At 40.9% G+C, this 21,973-nt stretch overlaps 1 protein-coding gene and 1 pseudogene across 1 annotated transcript in view; one reads left to right on the forward strand and one right to left on the reverse strand.

The window, feature by feature from the left end:
- Positions 1 to 4,324, forward strand: part of LOC112820392 (uncharacterized) — a 14,371-nt pseudogene extending 10,047 nt beyond the window's left edge.
- The window catches only part of SGCD (sarcoglycan delta), a 965,947-nt gene that overhangs the window by 650,877 nt on the left and 293,097 nt on the right, over positions 1 to 21,973 (reverse strand). The gene's annotated exons all lie outside the window — the stretch shown is intronic.

A 21,973-nucleotide genomic window follows, 5' to 3' on the forward strand; every position in this document is an offset into this window, starting at 1 on the left:
TGATATATATATATATATATATATGTATATATATATATATATATATATATAGTACCTTACTTTCTTTCACTTAGCAATATATCATGAAGCCTTTCCATGATCACCATATACATGTCCACCTTATTAAGAAACAATACATGCTCAAAGAATGACAGAGACATAACAAAAGAACAGAAGAATCACCTTCAACTGGTTCCAACTGGTTGAGTCTGGGACAAATTTAGCATCAAAATGATTAAGATCACTAAGATATTTTAACCTACTGATTATTCTTATTAAACAAGAATCCATGGGTCCACATTGAAAACAAATGGGTAAATTAACAAACAAATAAAAGTGAGGGCTCATCCTTCTGCTCCAGTACCAGCTAATAAATAATGGAGGGAGTGGGGTTTAGAAAATCACTGTTTGCAACCATGTGAAGATTGGTTCAGACCAGAATCATCAAAGATAAAGGTCTTGAAGTGTCCCCTTGAAGAATGCTTCCTGGGTGCAAAGGGAAAAGCACTGAATATGTAGTGGAGAAATGGACAATACTCTGACTCATGCCACAATAAATATTATCCATGAAGGGAAGGTACACATCATGTGACCCCAATGTGATATGCTGAAAGAACACATTACTTACATAGTATTCTCACTAGAAATGTGTAACATGAATCTTTCTTTTTTTAATTTTTTTATTATTATGTTATGTTAATCACCATACATCACATCATTAGATTTTGCTGTAGTGTTGTGTATAACACCCAGTGCTCCACACAGAACATACCCTCTTTAATACCCATCACCAGGCCCACCCATCCCACCACCCCCTCCCCTCTAGAACCCTCAGTTTGCTTCTCAGAGTCCCTGGTCTCTCATGGTTCGTCTCCCCCTCCGATTTCCCCCCTTCATTCTTCCCCTCCTGCTATCTTCTTTTTTTTTAACATATAATATATTATTTGTTTCAGAGGTACAAGTTTGTGATTCAACAGTCTTGCACAATTCACATGAATCTTTCTTATGAGGGACCATCTTCAAACCCCAAACGCAAACAGAAAATAACCGACCTGTGTTCATCAAAGAAGGTCAATCTCATGAAAGCCAAAGAAAGACCCGAGGAACTGTTCCAGACAGAAGGGGACTAAGCAGACCAGACAAATGTAACAATCCAGACTAGATTCTCTACTAGAGGAAAAAATGCTATAAACGAGGTTATTGGGGCAATATTGGACAAATTGGGACAAATCTGAAAGAGTGCAGATTAGATAAAAAGATCGTGTACGAAATTTCCTGAAGTTGATAAATTATATACTATGATTATAAAAGAGAATATCCTTGTTCTTAGAATGTAAGCATTGAAATAGTAAGGGGTGTGACATATACAATCTACCTTAAGTGAAAAATACAAATGATAAAAAAATCACATCATTTTCTCAAATGAAAAAAGAAATAATAACACATGCATATGGGTAATAAAGCAAATGGGGAAGTGCTAAAGAAAACTGAATCTGGGTAAAGGGCATACACTTCTTTGTCCTATTCTTGTAACTCTCTAGAGATTTAAAATGATTTCAAATAAAAGAAAAAAAAAGATTACATATTTCACTGGAAGAAATAAATAGTAAGACAAGCCAGGGAAGCTTTGAAAGAATAGAGTAACAAGGTGAGTTATGCTCTACCTATATTGAATTTCATCCTAAAGTTCTAAAATATTAGTCTTATAAAATATTAGTCTTGTACCACTCCATGGATTGAGGAACAGATCAAAGAAAGAGACCTAAAGGGCCCCCAAAGATGCTATAAACACATATGTTGAAGTTGGAATTTCTATCTCTTGGCAAAGGAGTCATACTTCTGATAAGTAATGCTGGAACAATTTTCCAAACAATTTTCTAAAATTGTTCCAGCATTTAGAAAAACAATTTGAGAAAAAAATCAAAGTGGATCTTTATCTCGTAAAATAACCAAAACATATGTCAGGTACAAACAAGTAAACAGAAACAAATGACAACACACACACACACATAAAATGGAAGAAAAATACTAAAGAACAACTATCTAACTTAAGAATGAACAATGTCTTTTAAAGAATAAGGATAGATGATAAAACCATTAAGGAAAATATTCATCTGACATAGAAATAAGAGATTGCTGTCTGTAAAAGAAATACCACAAATAAAAATAAGGGCAAATAAAAAACTGAGAAAAACCTAACAGTTATGGCTGATAAAAGTTTAACCAATAGTGATACAATTTCTCATCATTAAATTGGCAAAAATAAAAAAATTAAGATTTTATTTATTTGATAGAAAGAGAGAGAAAGAGAGATCAGAAGCGGAGGGAACAGCAGAAGGAGAGGGAGAAGCAAGCTCTCGACTGAGCAAGGAGCCCACCTCGGGGCTCAGTCCCAGGACTCAGGGATCATGACCTGAGCCAAGGCAGATGCTTAATTGACTGAGCCCCCCAGGTGCCCTAAATTGGCAAAAATTTAAAAGGCAAACAGATAGTGTTCCACTTTTAAACACACTAACATAAGAGTTAGTTGACACAAAGTCTCTTGAATAAAATTTCCTATATGTTAACAGCCTTAAAATTTTCAAATCTCACTTTGATTTTAAATCAAACATGAAGGAAGACAGGAACATGTGAAAAATACAGAAATGTCCAGTTATTGGGCAATGGAAAAGCACTGCATGGCCATCTCTATGCGGGAATGCTATCGGGAATGCTATGAAGCCATTAAGAATCAACTTTCACGTATACCGAATGATATGGAAAATGCTCATGATTGCTCCAGCCCGCCCGGCCCTCGGCCATCCCTCCCCCGTGTCACCATCATGGTGGTCTTGTTTCTGCTGCGGCAAGGACAGTCCAGGATGCCGAAGAATCAGGGAAGAACAAAAAGGGACTGCCACCGCATCCCAAGAAGCAAAGTCCACCAAAAAATGTAGTGGAATCAAAGGAGAGGGGCAAGCTACTAGCCACCCCAACAGCAGCAGAATGGTCTAAAAATTTGTCTTCAGCCAGTTCTTACCCATCAGTTGTGAATCACGGCGAGATGGTAGGGAGCCCTAGTCCCAGTCCCAATGCTAGCATGCTATTCACAGATGAAGGGGTTCCAGAATTTTTGTCAAGAGAGACTTCGCTAGAGGGGCACCTGGGTGGCTCAGTTGGTTAAGCGACTGCCTTTGGCTCGGGTCATGATCCTGGGGTCCCGGGATCGAGTCCCACATCGGGCTCCCTGCTCAGCAGGGAGTCTGCTTCTCCCTCTGACCCTCTTCCCTCTCATGCTCTCTATCTCTCGTTCTCTCTCTCTCAAATAAATAAATAAAATCTTTAAAAAAAAAAAAAGAAAAGAAAAGAAAGACTTCGCTAGAGTTTCCTCAAAAAGTTCTGCCCCATTCAGAAAACAGGGTTTGGATTCAAAAGCTCTCCAGGAGAGCAGGGGAGGGACAGATGACTCATCGTCTTCTTCATCTAGCTCCTCCGATTCAGAGTCTGACCAGGAGGGTAAGGCTCCGAGGTTGATCCTCAGATAATGAGCAGGGGCAAAGGAGGGCTTCCAACACCACAGGCCTCCCATTCCCTTGAAAATAGAGCCCCCAAAATTGCAACATCAGCAAAAGAGAAGACCTGGTCACAGCAGGGACAGCCAGACCTCACCCCTCCAGAGAGGGCCCATCAGGCAAAGAAGGGCCCCACTGTGAAGCCAATAGAGGACAGAAAAGACATTAAACCAAAAACCACAACACCCACATTACAAGCAGATAAAGAGTTTATGAAGCAAAATGTAAAGGAAAAACAAATGGAGAAAATATTCAGATCAAGTGAAAAAGATAAAGAAAGCCAAAAGCCACTTGAAGTTAAAAAAATGTTACCTGACCGTGTCTACACAGCCGGATGGCAGCCCAGCGCCTGTGCAATTGTCAGAAAGAACCAGAGCTGCAGGACCCTGCAAGCACCTCCTGAGGCCAGAGAAAGACATTTGGAAAAACAAGTACTGGAAGGTGATGGGAAGGTGGCGTTTCCCCTGTTCGACAGGGAAAACTCGGGGAAGCGGGTAACAGGAGGAATTCTGAAGGCTAAAGAGGAGATTTTGGAAGGTGAGTTAGCAGGACAACGTCTGAAGCCAGTTCCTGTTCCTCACGAAGGCATTTTCGTGGAAAAGACCGCAGGCCTGGGCCTTGAGGGGACAAGATGGCGGAAGACCCAGTGCCTCGCCTGCAAGAGCAGGATGACACACAGGAGCCTGCTCAAGCCACCGGCCCCTCCAAGCCCTTCGACAACACCATGTACAGGAACCTGCAGCACCATGACTACACCCCGTACACCTTCTTAGACCTCAACCTGGGTCTGTCCAAGTTTAGCATGCGTCAGCCCTCTTCAGGACGGGAGTCACCTCACCACTGAGTTGCCCCTTGAGAGAGAAAACCTTCCAGTGTCTGGGCGGCAGAAATAAAATCTACTCCAGTCATGAGGGGAAAAAGAAAAAGAAAATGCTCATAATCTCTTGTCAACTCTAAGTCCAGAACTCTTTCTCTACAAGATAATAGATATAATTTTTACTATGTTATTTGATTTAAAAATGATTATCTGCTAAAAGAGTATATAACACCTGGAGAACCATGGTAAAAGGAGCAAATAGAAATCAGACACACAGGTATAAATAAAAGTATGAAATAGATATGGTTTTTATAACATATACAGTTGACAGTGACATCTCTCTCCTCCCTCCAGTTCCTAATGTGGTATTCAGTAAACACTAAATAATTAAGCTCCACCTCCTTGTGAGGTTAAATATATTTGAGAGGGGTATGTTTTTGTATCTACAATAAGAATGGAACCTATCCAGGGGTACAGCTAGAGTTTATTATAAATGGGGGCAATATTTTAAAAAGTCATTAATGTGCTTTTGTCTTCTGCCTTCCCATGTATGTGACCTTTGTACTAGCCAGTTCAAAGCAACTGCCTGGTGAGAAGTCCAGATTTACAGGGGGAAAAAAAAGACTACAGAGAAGGATTTAAATATTATTCAGATTTTACATTTAAAAATAAAACTATGGAGATGAGTTCTCATTTAGTGTATCAAACACTACATCTAGAGAACTCAGCCTATGCATGCCCCTCATGGTATGGACCAGGGTAAACACTGTTTCTTTAAAGGTCCACGCAGTGAATATTTTGGTTTATGGGACGCAGCCTCTGCCGTATCTATTCGATTCTGCACCTTGAGGTGTGGAGGTATTTTAGCTAAGTTGAGATCTGTGCAGGGTGGTGGGGACGGGGGTTCTGACACTCCACCCAATATGATACACTTGAAAGAGATTCTTTGTAATTTCTCTCTAAAATCCTGAAATGTAGTTACATCAAATTAAACATGTAGCTCACTGTGCTCAGATGACAGGTTTAGTTTACCAACTCAAAGCACCTTCAGTTCTCTAGTGGCATGAACTCTAAGTTGAGAGTCAGTGATAGGGCAAAATGCCTGCTCTTTAAGGCAAGAGTGAGTTCATAGGAGGCAGCATGGAGACCTGGGGGTCTTTAGCAAATAAGAGCCAACATGGGCCCATCCAGCCATAAAGCTTCACGAAATCTTTACCAAGGCAAGGTAGACAAGGATACAAATTACACTAACCAGAGACTCCAATGCCAAGCCCAGGTAAGTGACTCTAACACCATGCCCATCACAGCAAACTAGTAAATGATGAATTCTGCCTTGGAGACCAAGGGGACAGAGGACTTCTACTTGACCTAACTTGCATTCAGTCAACCTAAGTCATTGCTACTCAATGTGTGGTCCACCGACCTGTAGCATCACCTGGGGGCTTATGAGAAATGCAACATCTCAAGCATGTCTCACACCTACTGATCTATTTAATGCATTTTCACAGGATCCCAGGTGATTTGTAAGCATCTTAAGATTTGAGTACTGAAAGAGGCCACACCCCAAACTCCTACCGCCCAGCACTCTCTGAGAAAGAGAAATGTGGGACAAGGTGATAAGATACAGAACACTATAACCCAGGAGAGATCAGAGCCATTACTGGTTAGCTGGAAAAATTATTAACTAAATGTCCAATTTAATTTAAAGCCTAGGCCATAATTGAAAGAATACATTCATGCCCATATATCTGTGTGTTCTTCCAGGGTTGGCATATCAGCAAGAAATGCACAGAGTATGGTGGGGCACACACAGGTCAGGTCATCAGCAGAATCAGAGGAGATGAGCAAGATCTTGCACAATACTGATCCTGTGCTCACATCACTGAATCTCCTGGAAAACCCAGACTGAGGGCTGAACTGGCTTAGCATCTCAGGGCCACAAGGGCATGGCATTGGAGCAAACTATTAATTCTCCCTTCTGCAACTGGAAGGACTTTTAAAAAAGAGACCATGGCAATCAAATGGAGATTCTCATTTGAACAAGATCTAGGTTCAAATTCTTGCTCCACTGTTGATGAGCCATGTGGCTGAAGCATAAGTCACTGAAGCCAAAGTTGCCTGACCTATGTGTGGAGAATACAAACCCACATTCCATAGTCCACAATTCTGAAATCAAAAGCTCTAAAAAGAAAAGGTTTTCAGAACGTATTTGGTGGCAAACCTGACCTGACATGAACTCGTCTCACTGTAAAACTGACCTGAACCAACAATGGCACCAAGGATAGTCTTTATTTATTCCATTTAGGATATGTTTCCCCGTGTTTTGTTGACATCAAAAAAGTTCATGTTGGGATGATAGGGTGCTGCCCAAGATCCCAGTAGGATATGTATATTGTCTTACCTTTCTAAACAACAACAACAACAAATTCTACATTTTGAAACACACGAAGGGTTTGGATAAGAGATCAAAGCTTGCAGGCCATTATAGGCATTTAATATGTGAAGTATCTAGTCCAATGTCTGGAATACAATAGATGCCCCAGATAAATTAATTTCCTTCTCTCTCCTTCTTCATTCCAAATCTCTTACTTAAAAAAGAAAAAAAAAAAAAGCCAACATGGTAAATATGCATAAAGATGGATATTTTTAATCATTATACTTTTAATGTCTTTCTCATAAGATATGCAGGGTAATCATGATTCTGTTTGGTAAAGAAATGAAACACAGCAAAATGAAACTATGTGAATGAGCTATAAACATAAAACCAGCCATAACAATATATATCACAAACAGCATTTTCTGGAAAGGGCAGTAATGAGTAATAGCTAAGAACATGAGATTTGGTATCAGGCAACTCTGGGGTCAAGTCCAGACCTTGTTTTAGACCATCTGCATGAGAGCTGCAAGCTACTTAGATAATTAAATTAACTAACTTCACAGAGCCTCAGTTTTCTAAACTGTAAAATAGGTATTAAATTTGTACCTCCATCCCAGGTTTGTGCCAAAGATTAAATGATATGATGTATGTACAGCATTTAGCACAATGCTTGTCAAATCCCTACATGGTAATAGTAAAAACTTAACAATTGAAGTAATTATTATAGTTTAGAGCTACAGTTGACTAGATACTAAATCACCTAGGTTCATTAGACATCAACAGTCTGAAAAATTCTTTCAGTTCCACATTTGATTATACACTCAACAAAAATATATTTAATTTATACACTAATTGGGTTTTAACACTAACAAACAGGTTGTAAGAACAGCCTAACATGTTTTGACATGCTAACGACAGGCTATATTCTCACACTAAATTACAATTCTGTAAACATTGAGTTTGTCAAAAGCCACAAAATAATTACTGTATTAGATTTCCAACTGTTATATCTTAACCTGAAGATAAATATAGTATGTAATAAACAGAGAATCTAATTGCTACTTTATGTAGAATTTCTACAACACCCCCAAAGTTATGGTAAGTACCAGTAATTCATTCCATCTAAACTTGGGAAAAATTAAGAAATCATTGGTGCACATTTGATTTTACACATTAGCACATTCTAATTAAATCTCTCAGAGTCTATAATATATGTGGTTCTAATTAACTAACTCATCAAGCTTCTAAGTGGACCAAAGAGTAAAATATTTGAACTTAAGCAAAACAAAATCATTAAAGAGGAGAATTTGCCAGAGTTTGAATCTATAAGGAAAACTGGCCTTTTAGTCTATGCTGATTCTTGGCTTTCTGCAAATATGCATTCCTAGTTAGAGAATCATGAGGATGTTCATTTCAAAGGTAGTGGATTAACAATTTAGACAGTTGTTAGCCTATGAATACACTGTGATTCCAAAGTTCAAAGAGGTGTCAGAGCCATAACTCAAAGGATAGATTGGGCCAGTTCAGTTCAAGAGAGCAATAAAAGCCTGCCAAGGAGAAATTGGCAATTCTTAAAGATCTATGTCAAAGATAAGAGTCTGAAGAAGCAAGTGGATTATTGGCAGCATCTGGGTCAACCATAACCTGCTTGTTCCTTTATTTTAATAGTTATTGTGTCTCTAATGTGTGCTGAACACTTTACTAGCAATGAATATCCACCAGGTCTGGGAGCAGGGAATATGAGACCAAGCCATAGAAGCCAAAGAATACAAGGATGAACCTCCCCAAAGAGCAGAGCTAGGAGGCCAAGGACTAAACTCAGTCATGAGAAGTGTAGTCGAGCAGCAGGGAAATAGCCTGGGCCACCCGGCTAAGGTCCTGCATATGTGCAGGTGTGTTGAAGAGCAGAGATCAAGCTAAGTCAGCATCCCCAGCCGTGGAGACTAGAGGCTTGAGAGCCAAGGCAATTTGGTAAGGCATCACATTTTGTGAACTTTATTGGTTTGGAACCCACAAGGTTATTTTCCCTGTGCAAAGTCCACAAACATAAATAGCCTACGATAAAACTCATGTAGTAATCTAGTGATGGTGTTAATGAAACTTCCCTGTTTTTTTAAGGGTTTTATGGGGGGAGGTATATGTGGTATCGGGGAGACACATCTTCTACTTCTTGCTGAGCAGACCAGACAGGGGGGTTGGAGACATCTCTTCCTTCTCTTCAGTCACTGGTCAAGATCCAATATCCACAAGAGTTCCAGGCTGATCTCACACATGCCCTTCATGCCAACATTCTTATTAACCTCCAAAGATGGTCAAGGCACAGTTTCCAAAACGTTCAAGATGCAATTCTCATATAAACATAGAATTAACATATACTAAAGACATCATTTAACTCATTAATGAGAGGACAAGCAAGATGGTTGCTATGGGTTGTTTCCCCTAAAATGATATATTGAAGTCCAAACCCTGAGGACCTCAGGATGTGATCTTCCTGGGAAACAAGGTCATTGCAGGTGTAATTAGTTAAAGTGAGACCATACTGGAGTAGGGGGAGCCCTTCAGCCACTGTGACTAATGTCCTTATAAGAAGACAATCCAAAGGCACAGGCAGAATGCCAAGTGACAATGGAGGCAAAGACTGGAGTGATACAGCTCAAGCCAAGGCACACCAAGGGCTGCTGTGCACCCACATGACACAATAAAGTTCTGTTGTGTTAAGCCACCCAAGTTTGGGTACTTTGTTATGGCAGCCCTAGGAAACGATCTACTGGGTAAGCTGGCTCAAAGAGCATTAGAGAAATTGGGTATTTACCACCATTTTGAAAAAAAATCATGCAATAACATTATTAAAGATACAAAATTGGAGGGCACCTGGGTGGCTCAGTCATTTAAGTGTACGATTCTTGATTTCAGCTCAGGTCATGATCTCAGGGTCCCAGGATCAAGCCCGGCATCAGGCTCTGCACTCAGTGGGGAGTCTGAGATTCTCTCTCTCCCTCTGTCCCTCCCCCTGCTTGTGAGCACATGTTCATTCCCCCCACCTCTCATAAATTAATTAACTTAAGAAAAGGTACAAAACAGGTTTATGTCCTAGAGAGCAGTTAGATCATCACCTTGGGGGAGAGAAACCATCTCTCCTGGACAAATGTCTACAAATTATCACCATAACTTCACCAAACCTGAGCTTTTAATCAAATGTGCATGGCAAGTCAAACAAAAGGACCATTCCCTTAGATAATTCAAAAACCCACGGGTGGCCCATTAAATAATGTTCCAACATGACATATTAAAAGGGCTTATTCCCCACTCTTCCCTTTTGCACGATCCCCAAGATTTGTACCATTTTTTTTTTTTGGCAAGTCCCTTCCTCACATGCCTGCCCACTTGAATTTGCAGGTTTACTAGCATGCTCCCCTGGCCACGCCCCACCGACTTGCTGACCGTTTGCACATGAAGTTTGTCATCCCATCCACCACCTCTAGAACTCTATTCTTGTCCCAGTTCTGACAATAATCAAGCTCCTCCCATTTTTATACACCAGTGCTTTAATGATTCTGTTCCACTACTCCAGCCGCCTGGAGGCTTAGTGAGATGCAGCCCACTTCTGTAGAAAACAAACAAGTTCCTCCGACAGAATCTTGAAGGAGGTTCAGACAACTTTAATCTGAAAAGTTAACTGCTTTGTTCTATGACGCACTAGAAAGGAGAAATGAAATCTTTTCCCTCGCCTCCTGGGAGGGTTTGAAGATTAAGCCCACCCTGCTTTCTAAGAAAGGAGACATAGATCCTATCTTGCTAAGAATTTGGACTCAAGGCTTAATAGGCCAGAATGGTCTTCACGAAAGAAAAAGAAACTGGGGTGGAGTATCATCCACCTATGTGCCACCCAGTGTGGTGAGAGAACTTACCAAGAATGGAGCTGCTGCTGCAGAACAGAAGCAGGGACTGGAGGTCTCCTGCCATCCCAGGGTCAACATTTTAGTTAAAGGATTGGTGGGGGGAAGGCAGGGGCTTCTGGGAAAGAGATCAGGGCAGGTAGTGGAGGGGCACTTGAAGGGGGTGGATTCTTAGAAGAGGGGCTATTGATAACCACTGTGAAACTATTACAATAGATCTAAAAATGCATAGCTGGATCAGCATGCACCTGCAAAGTATCAGCCCTGAAAGAGACAAAGGTCAAGCAGAAATAGAAAAAAAAAAAAAAAATGACTTGGTGTAACAAGAAGAAAAAACGCCAGCCTTCCTGGATTCCCCCAGGACAGCCAAGAATCCAAGAGAGGTCTTAGAACACTTCACTTTTGCGGGGAAGGTATCAGAACTACCTCCCCTGCGCCCCCATCCATGTATTTCTGGTGGTTGAACAGTGTGAGCTGGAGAACCCCTCGGCAAGAAGAATGTTAAATGACACCCTAGTAAGTAGTACAGATTTCCATTTTAAAGCTTAAAATAAAATAGAATCCATTCATTTGTCTTCCCCTTCCTCCCCCACCAGGCAACGCAACTCACATCGAAGGGTGAAAATCTAGGAATACCTCTTTATATTTTATCTCGGGGTGGCAGAAATTAGGGAAAATGATTTCCCCTTTCTAGCATCAAGTGAACAGAACCAAATTTTTCCTGGCTCTCAGCTATGGTAAATGATTAGATACATAGCCTGGCTCAGTAAAGTGGTGCAGTTTCATTTCCTGAGAGGAAGAGAGGTTTAAATCCACCAGACAACTTGTTTGTAACAAGCTTGCAAGGGCCCGTCAGAATGCAGTAACTATCCACCCTGCTTGAACAAGTTAGTGAATGAAAGAAAGGCTTTTGACCTCCAATGAAAAAAAATTAAAGGGATTTGTCACTTTGATTTTGGTTCCGAATTCAAAATCAATGCCAAGACAGAAAATGCCATAATGCATAGAAATGCTGCCAGTGACCTTCTTTAGAAAATGGGGTGAAATATTAGCAGTCACCAGTGAACTTGGGTCCTATACACAATCAATAGCGATCCTTCATTCCAACAACAACAACAACAACAACAATATAATAATAGCATCTCACATTGATTGACTGTTCAGTCTGTGCTAGAGATGTGCTAAGGGATAAATCTGTACTCTCTGAAATGATCTTCCCAACAGCCACCCGGAATATTTATCATTCCTACCCTGGTTTACAGAGGAGGAAATGCAACTGTAAGAGCTTATATAACTTGCCATCAATAAATGAAGAAGCTGGAATTCAAACCCAGGCCCACCTGACACCAGAGCCCATAACCTGAAACACTATCATATCACTTAATACCCATCATCACTTAATAGCCATTAAGTGCCATCATATATCACTTAGCGCAGAAAAAGAGTGGGGGGAGGGGCACCCAATAATGTATCCTGGACTCTGAGTCCAAGAGACTTTGTGAACCAGAGAAGCTGCCCCTGGGCATTAAAAAAAAAAAAACCAACAACCTCCCCCTCCCCCAAAAAATAAAAGAGCAACAAGAAAGAACAAGACTATTCTTGAAAGCTATCTAATTTTTATTTTAGTGTGATTTGATTTCCTTTCTGGAGAGCTTTCTTAATTCTGTTAGAATACCTCAGTGAAATAGAGACTAGGCCGAACTGTCCTAATGCAAGCTGGAAAGCAAGATCAATCAGGAGGCCCTTAGAAGAAGGATGAAGGGCAAGTGGCAGAACGCAGCCAATGCCAAGAGTATCGGGATCCTTCTCAAGTGTCTCAGATGTCTTCAGTGTCAGTTGCTTCCTGAAATGCTGTAACAGTGTCAGTTGCTTCCTGAAATGCTGTAACTGTGGACTCAATTTCCTATTATCCACCTGTGAATTCCCCACTCTGCAGATTTAGCCTGAGGTCTTTGAAGCTTTATGCCTAAAGCAGCTCCGATATCTCCGCAGCCGACTTCAGAACTGCTGCTCCCTCCTGCGGGGATGGCTCACCCCTGGATGGAACACCTGCTAACTAGGCTTTGGTCCCCCAAATGCTCGTTACCCCCCAACTGCAAGCAATGGCCTCTCTTTTATCTCCATTTAGGTGTGTGCCATGAGTGCTCCCAGAACCAGGAGTGGGAATGCGCACAATCTGGGGACCGGGATTAATTCAATTCGGCTGGGGCCAAGAATGTATGTATTTTAGCTTCAGAGGTGGGTTCATTCACCCAGCTTATAGAGCATAAAATGGTCCAAATCCTTTGAAAAGTTATATGTGGTATATATGACAGAAAAGGATAAAAGAAGACCAAACATCAAACTTTGCTTTATGTAAGTGTTGTTATCTGTCTTTCCTTTTAAAGACGGCATGCAGCACTTGAAGGAGCTCGAGCTTTCTACTGAAGCTGATCTGGGCATGAGTTGGGGTTCCACCACTCACTGGCTGGGTGACCTGAGGCAAATTACTACTTCTTTCTGCCACTTTCTTAGTCTGCAGCAGGAAGAGTGATAGTACTGACCTTATGGGTTGTTGTGATTGTACAAACACCTCAGGTAAGACTAGGAACACTGTAGTTTACAAGTAAATGCAGGATCATTCTCATGATCATTAATAGTAGTAATAGCACCAGGATTACTAGTAGTAGAAGCGGTGGTGGTGGTAGTACTAGTAGTAACAGAAGTATTAACAGAGTAACAGCAGTGCTGTTACAGAAAGGAGCAAGTTACAAGGGTTGGATACATTTTGAATAAGAGTTACCCCCCAAAACATAAATATTATGTTTAAGAACTATACATATTTGTATATTTTTAAAATATGCTTTGCCTCTAGCTATGAATATCAAATAGCATCTTACCCTGAAATAAGGACTGGCATAACGAATTAAGATGCTTTCCATTTATTTATCCTTTGAAGATACTAATTCAAGAGAATTGCTTAATATTCCTCTTTCTTAATCTATTTAAGCATGCAAAACATGAATGGACTTCCCTGAGACCCTAATAACATGAAGTATAAGATAAGGCCACTTGCTTTCAAATTAAAACAAAATCTATGTTTCTATCTTTGTTCCTAATGTAGTGACTAATGGAGCCCTAACGCTTTGATCTTCCACTTGAAAAATATCAAAACATGTTTAATAGGCAAATCGAGGTAGGAGCTTGTGGGGTCATCCCCAGCAGGTTTTTTCCCCCCTTATAATAATAATTGGAAAAATCTATGGGGCCCTGAGGATCCTTATTTTAAAAATAATTCTATCTCTAACAAAAATCCACTAGCTTATCCTTAGTCACATTTCAAAATGAAATTTAGATATTAAATAGTATTGATTTCAATTCAAAAGCTGCTTTGACCACCTCTGTATCAATCCCACTGACTTGGAAGGAGAATCCGCGGAAATCATTAAGTCATTTATCTTGTCAAAAATCTCGGCAATGTGCCTAGATGTATCAAACCCTGGACAAGGCTACTTTCAGTTCCCATTTCCTCCCAGTAAGTGACTTCCCGTAAGCCCTTCGGCCAGCTTCTGCCCAGGTCAGATAGCTCAGAGGAGGAGGGAAAGGGAATTTGAAAATACACATCATCAGAACTGATGAGAAGGACCTTTCAAGATGGGGATGAGGTGGGAGTCACATTTCCTCCGAAGCGATGCAAAGACCTCCAAAATCCTTGCTCATGCTCCCTGGAGTTTTCAACACATACTCCTTCCTGTTTCCATTCAGCAGACACTCATGTAGCTTTTCTTTCGTGCCAGGCACACTACAAGGTGCTGGATGGCAACGATGAACCCACACACAAGAAAACCCTGTCTACAGTCTACTGGGGGAGGCAGGAAGGAAATGATCAATTGCACAAATAAGTACACGAGTGTAAGTTATGACATCTACTATGGAGGGAAATAATAATAGATGTTGTGCGAAGGAAGAATAAGGGGGAATGATTAGATGGGAGGAAGGGATATTTAAGCTAAACCAAGGCAGAAGTGGAATTTGGCTGGGAAGGGAAAGCATTCTTGGCAGAGGGAACCTATATGGCAAAAGATTAGAAGTCAGGAGAGGGTTGATTCAGTGACTCCACAGGGATGACATCATCCCATGACGAGGGTGTTTGGGGGACAGACTTGTCTGCAGAGCTTCCTTGGTCATGGCAAAGACTGTGGAGTTTTTCTAAGTGCAATGGAATGATTTTACGCAGGGAGGTAACATAAGTGAAATAATAAAAATCTAATAAAGGTGTACAAGAGTGCCCCACTTGGTTTTGGTTTTGTTTTTCTGGAAAAGCTCCAGGATTCCACTTTTCTCTTGCTGGATGGTCGAAGGCAGTTTTTAATCAAGAATAGTTCTCCTGGATCTCCTGCAGAATCAGCCGAGGGGGTTGCTAAAAAGGCAGAACCTCATTGAAGACCTACTGAATCCGAATGTTGGGATTCTGCAGATTCCTAGGAATCTGCTTCCTAAAGTCTCATTCCCATTCCAGTGCACTCTGCACTGGCATGGGCCTGGCAGGGACCCCATGGGGTGGGGAGAGAAGAGTCAGAAGAGTCTGTGGGAAGCAGGGCGTATTTAGGGCAGGCTGGCTTCCCAGGGAGGAGATGAAGGGCGCCAGAAGGGCATAAGCAGACAAGAACTGTAGGAGGGGCCTGAACGGGAGATGTGCCTCTCTCCTCAGTGAGCAAGGAAGGAGCACAGGACATTTCATCCCCAAAACACAACCTCTAGGCTACCCATTTCTCTGAGTTTGCTGGGGCTGCCATAACCAAGTGCTGTATGACTGACTGGCTTGAACATCAGAAAATTACTTTCTCGCAGCTTTGGAGACTAGAAGTCCAAGATAAAGGTGTCCACAGGGTTGGTTTCTCCTGAGGGCTTTCTCTTTGGCTTGTTGATGCCACCTTCTCCCCACATCTTCACATGGTCTTCCCTCTGTGTGTGTCTGTGTCCTAATCTCTTCTTCTAATAAAGGTACCACTCCTACTGGGTTAGAACCCAATCTAATTCACCTCATTTTAATTCCATTACCTCTTTAAAGACCCTGTCTCCAAATGCAGTCAAGTTCTGAAGGACTGGGTTAGGACTTCAACAGAGGAATGTGGGGTGGGGTCAGTGGGGCATAATTTTGCCCACAAGACCATCTGACTCCTCTTTCCCTTTATTCCAAGTTTAGACCCTGTCCAGCAAGAGAATCTTCCTCTTTCAGTTTGGGGTCTTAATGTCAGGGAAACCAGTCATTTCTTCTCATTCAACGTAGGCTCCTCAGAAGCACAGAGCTGTAGAGGGCCTGACAGGCTGCCTGGGGGTGCTTTTTGACCAGTACCTTCATCCTCAATGGGCCTTCTGGGTCAGCCATGAGGATGCAGCTCTGCCTTTGTCCTAGCACACGATATTTATGTGTTTTTATTTTTATTCAAATAAATCAGTTGCTTCTGCTCTTCCTTTACTAATAATCATCTATTCCTCAACTCGATATATTGCACTTAAAAAATGTAATTGCTGGCCAAAACAATACATTTATCTGATAGAAAAATAATACTCAATTGAAGCAAATTAAATGTTCAGTAATACCTCCTACAGAACGTAGTATTTGGAAATTGGGTTGTTAATTAACAAGAATATTGTTTAAATGGAAAACATTAACAGTTCAAAATTGAGACTATGAGCTAGAGATACACTATTCGGACCCCAAGTTGTTCTCAACAGTATGAAAGTAAAATATAATTATAACATTTTTCAATGAATTGATGGAATATAAAACACATTTTTCTAACTAAAAATAAAATTTTCCTGAATCATTGACAACATTTTGAAATTCAGCCAGTTCCCCATAAAACAAATTAGTCTCTATTTCTTGACTTAAAAAGTAGTGACAAAAACTTCTTTCCCTGTTCAAGTGCATTTCATTTTGAAGGGTTCTTTTTTTTCCAATCTCAAAATAATTTACTTAAACAGCTGTTTCAGATGTTTTATTCTAAATATTGACGGTAGTGGCCTTCCCCAAATGCCACATGGAACCGTTTATACATCAGCTCCTACTCTCTGTCATGGGCATCCAAAAACAAGATGATGAGAAGAACATCATGTCAAATGCCAACTATATAACAGATACTGCAGTTTGCCTAACAGAGCCCTTTCCTTTCTACATGGCACTTAAATGATAGGCATGATTTGGATGGGTCCGGTGAAAGATGACAAGCTCTGAAAGTTCACATGAGAAGTAGCACTAGCTGGATTCTGAGTCATCATCTCTGACCCAGTGGTCCTCAAAGTCAGGTCTCTGGATCAGCAGCCCCAACCCTGCTTGGGAATTTATTAGAAATGCAAATTCTCAGGCTCCATCCCAGACTTTCTGAAATGAAACTCAAGGGGTGGGGAGGGTAGCCATCTGTGTTTTAATAAGCCCTCCAGTAGATTCTGATTCCTGCTCAAGTTGCAGAACCACTGGTCTAATCCAAAGTCAGAGCCCTAATGTTCAGCAAAGATACATCTAGCGTTGAGTAGGGGGATCGGGTTTGAGTAAGGAGAGTGGGGAAAGACCCAGAAAGGAAAAAGGGAAGGCAGAATGTGAACCCAGTGAAGAAAACCAATCAGGGCTCATTTTAAGCTTCTGGTACTGATATCAGTAGGAGTACCTTTCTCTTATCTGTTTCATATATTAGAGCCTCGTATATGGTTTTGTTGAAAATATCAGTTTTCTGCTAATTTTTAAATTTAAATTTAACCACTGTTATAGGTAGACTTCCCTTAGAACAGAGAAAGAGGTGCTTGATGCTTCAGAGGTCCTCTGCTGAGCCCTCCTTCAAGAACATTCCTTTTCCCAAGGACAAATGAAAGTGCCCACCTGAGGCCCAAGACCTTCCAGACTCTGCTCTATCTTTGGGGTCCCAGAACTGCCTGCCCAAATATGCCCAAGTCCCTTGCCCAGGCCTGAGCTGCTGGTCTCTTGTCCAGGACCATCTTCTGGAAGGAGGACTGTGCCACCCATGTGCACTCTAGGCCCAAGACAACATGCGTTGTAAGTCATTTATTTTTTATTTTTTAATTTTTAAATATTCTGTACAATATGGATATTTTGACATCTTAAAAAATAGCTTCTGGCTGGAGAGAGACTATCTCTCCTGAGGCTAGCCAGTTCCTAGAGCTAACAAAGGTCCCAGCCAGGAGCATGCCTTTGACACGCAAACCAACCAATCCTGAGTCCATACTCCAAATGCCTCCTTATCTAACTCCTACACACTATGCCCTAAATCAGCCCAGGGTCGGGTGCCAGGTGACTAGAGACTATTTCAATTAGCAATTATTTCTATCTATAGCTTAGAGCCCTCGGAAATTATTCAAACTAGCCAATTCCAAGCTGTTTACTCAGTCCTGCCTTGCCTTTCCTGAGAAAACTCCAGTAAAGGCCATGGTTAGTCTCAGCTCTCCCTCTCACTCCTGTATTCTGCTTCCTGACCACCCTGGTGTGTTCCCCCGTGGCCCTACAGAGCATGTGGTGACTCCCTCTCTGGGCTCTGAGAACATAATAAATCTTGCAAGCCTCTCTCTCGTATTCTCCTGTGGCCTCACCAACTCTACCTTGCAATAGCCAACATGTGCATTCTTAAAACAGGGCACCAAACAGCAGCTGTGTAGAGGGAAAAGGGGGGCAGCGCTAGCAGAACCTAGAAGCATGATGGACTGGGGTGTTCACACATGGGCATACAAAGTCCCTTATAGTGTGGGGATGTGCCCAAGCTGGAAAGAGCAGCCTGTGGACCCGGGCTGAAGCAACATGCACCTCCATGGTCCAGGCTCAAAAACTCCAAAGAGTCCAAGAACCCTAAATTTAGACCTGGTCCTTCAAGTCATAATGAAGATGTATTTGTCAAGGTGGAAAGATAAAACCAACTCTAATGAACAGTTTGTTCACCTGACTTATAACTTTGAACCTTTATACACTTAGCGGGTGGGCCTCCATTTGTCCTTTGCTGCAAGTACCCAAATGTTAGGAGAGAGCCTCGTTACAGGGTAGGAAAAGTCAATGTGTTTTTGGTTGGTTGCTCATGATGCCATTTTATTTTATTTATTTTATTTCATTTTATGCAGTAGCAGAAAAGTTTTCCCATCTATCTTGAGGAAGAGTGAATAGCTAGAAGAAATTAAAACATTTCTGATTTCCACCTGTGCCATTTTACTTCTAAGGAAGAGTAAAAGTACTTTTGTGTTGTCAAGGATTTAAAGTCAAGCTCTACTGAGTTAATCAGTTCTTCAGAGGAACCGTGAATTCTATTACTGGGGCAGGGATTCTGTCTTGTTTATCACTATATCCTCAGCATCTAGCTAAGAGCCTAGCACAGAACAGGTTCTTTTTCTTTCCCCTCCTAATCCATTATTATTATTTTTTAAAATCACTTTTGAGATATAATTGACATGTAAAAACCTGTATGTATACAACTCATGAACTTGTGAATATGTATATACCCTACACAACCAAAACTATCACCACCAATACACCTAACACCTCCAAAAGTTTCCTCCCACCTCCTTAGATTATCATTATTTATGTGTATGTGGTAAGAACATTTAACATAAGATCTGCTGTCTTTGCAGATTTTAAGGTTACAATACAGTACTGTTCCCTAGGCACTATGCTGTCTAGTGGATCTCCAGAATTTTTAGCTTGTATAACTGAAAATCTATATCCTTTGGCCATCACCTTCCCATTTGACTCCTCTCCCCAGGCCCTGGCAACCAACATTCTATTCTCTGTTTCTATGACTTTGATTATTTTAGATTCCACACATTAGTGAGATCATACAGTATTTTGTTTTTCTGTGTCTGGCTTATTTCACGTAGCATAGCGTTCTTCAGGTCCATGCATATTGCTGCAAATGGCAGGATTTCCTTCTTTTTTAAGGCTGAATAATATTCCAATATACGTATATCCCATAGTTTCTTTATCTATTCATCCACTGATGGACACCTAGGTTGTTTTCATATCTTGACTACTGTGAATAATATTGCAGGTATATCTTTGAGATCCTGACTTCAATTCCTTTGGATATATGTCCAAAAGTGGCACTGCTGAATCATATAGTTCTTTTTTTTTTTTTAAAGATTTTATTTATTTGTGAGAGAAAGAGAGAGAGAGTGAGAGTGAGCACAAGCAGGGGGAGTGGCAGGCAGAGGGAGAAGCAGATACCCCACGGAGCAGGGAGCCCAATGCGGGGCTCGAACCTAGGACACTGGGATCATGACCTGAGCCAAAGCAGACACTTAACCGACTGAGCCACTCAGGCGTCCCTCATATAGTAGTTCTATTTTTAATTTTTTGAGGACCCTCCATGCTGTTTTCCGTAATAGCTGTATCAATTTACATTCCTACCAGCAGCGCACAGCATTCCCTTTTCTCCACATCCTTGCCAACATTTGTTACCTCATTTGGGTTTCTTTTCTTCTTTTTTTTTTTATAATAGTCACCCTAACAGGTGTGAAATGATAGCTCATTGTCATTTTGATTTGCATTTCCCAGATCATTAGTTATGTTCTCAATAAATGTTTGTTGAATAAATGAAAGAAAAACAAATCATTGAAGGAATCAGTTTAAAAAAAATCAAATTTCCCAAATTACATTAAGTCACCTTAACAATCATTTATTGACCCCCTGCTGTATGCCGGGCAGGAGACACCCAGATAGAGAGGGCACCAAGCCCGTCCTTGAAGAATTTACAGTTTAGAGGGGGGACAAACACACAAAATGATCATTTCCACAGGAGCTGGTGAAGGCATAGCTGTTAATTTCGTCTTTCCAAGGCAACTGCTTATCAGAATTTTTGTATTTAAAATTTACCGAAAACCCCAGGGTAATATTTCCAAAGGGACTAAGTGGGCAGGGCTCCGAAATGTTGGCAAACTAGTCACAGCCACTATGGTTTCTCTTTATCCAGCAGAAATCTCAGTTCATTTGCTCAATTGAGGTATGGGATGAGAGTGTTAGTTGCAGGGGAAGTCATGAAAACAGAGACACATTTCTATGTGTAAGACTTATTTCACATTATTCACTTACTTCGGAAGTATGAGCCTACAGCTGAACATAAGACATGGTCACTGCTCAGATTTTACTTCTAATGAGATCATCAAAGAAAAACTAACAAAGAATGTCTGCACTTTGTCCACTGTGCAGCCATCTTCCATTGTACGCCCTGTCATTAGGGGATCCCAGCAAGTAAGTTGTGAACAGTGTGAGCTGGTGTTTTTACTAGGCTTTCTGCAAAATTCCAGGACTTCACAAGACTGATAGGGTAGAAAGGCATGTTATACACATGGGCTTGTACACCACAGGTGCTTTCCAGCATGAAGCCCTTCAAGGTGCAGTCATCCGAAAGGCCAGACCTGCAATTTAAGGTCCATAAGATGGATCAACACCACAGAGGAAGATGTGCCACCAAGAGGTAATGAAATAAGTGGATCATGTTTTGTGGTGATGCCATCAATGAAAATCCTTCACATTTTTCTGATTATAATGTAAGCCAATAGAGGACCCCAGCACACAGAGGGAACTTGTACTAGTCAGCAATTTTCTCAGGAAACACGCACATGGAATTTTAAATAAGCTTTGAATTCAACGAAAAATTGCCTTTTCCTAAGTTATTTCCTTGCTGACAATAAAAGACATTCTAAAAATTATTTTTAAAATCAGACTATGTGTAGGTAACAATGACCAGATTTGTCACCGCAGAGGACATAGCTGATTAGCCGACATTAGAATCTACATTTAGCCAACCCTTCTTGATTTTTTAAAATGGAGGAAATTATTTTCATGAAATTTGCTTATTATGTAAAACTGCAATAATTTTGTCACTTTGTAAAATTATTATGCTACACAAATCTTCGTATTTATGAAAAGCACCCAGCATCTTCAATGCCTGAGGCAATGACTGTCATCGTTAACACATAAGACAATCTAGTCCTACCTAGAGGCAGCCCCTGACACATGCACCATCAGCGCTTTTAAGTTTCCTTCCGAACCATATATCCTCAGATTTTGCATTTTTAAGTGGTCTATACTGTGCATGGATAACAGGAAAGTTCAAATTCAATGTAAGACCCTGCAATGATTGACATAATGGGGGGAGGGCTCTCTGTAATGGAACTGTAAAGAGTCAACAAGTTGGATGTTTGAAGACCACTCCTCCATCATGTCTCCAGATGCTACTAGGGGAGGTAGATGCATTCTTGGTATCCCTGATTAGAAATTATAATATTCTCCCCGTGAGGAAATGTCTTCTAAGATTCAAACAAATGACGTATATTTTGGAACACTGTGCATTTGTATGTA

Source organism: Callorhinus ursinus, unplaced genomic scaffold (assembly GCF_003265705.2).
Source record: "Callorhinus ursinus isolate GAN/ISIS: 27379988/994484 unplaced genomic scaffold, GSC_fseal_2.0 scaffold3, whole genome shotgun sequence".
NCBI lineage: Eukaryota > Metazoa > Chordata > Mammalia > Carnivora > Otariidae > Callorhinus > Callorhinus ursinus.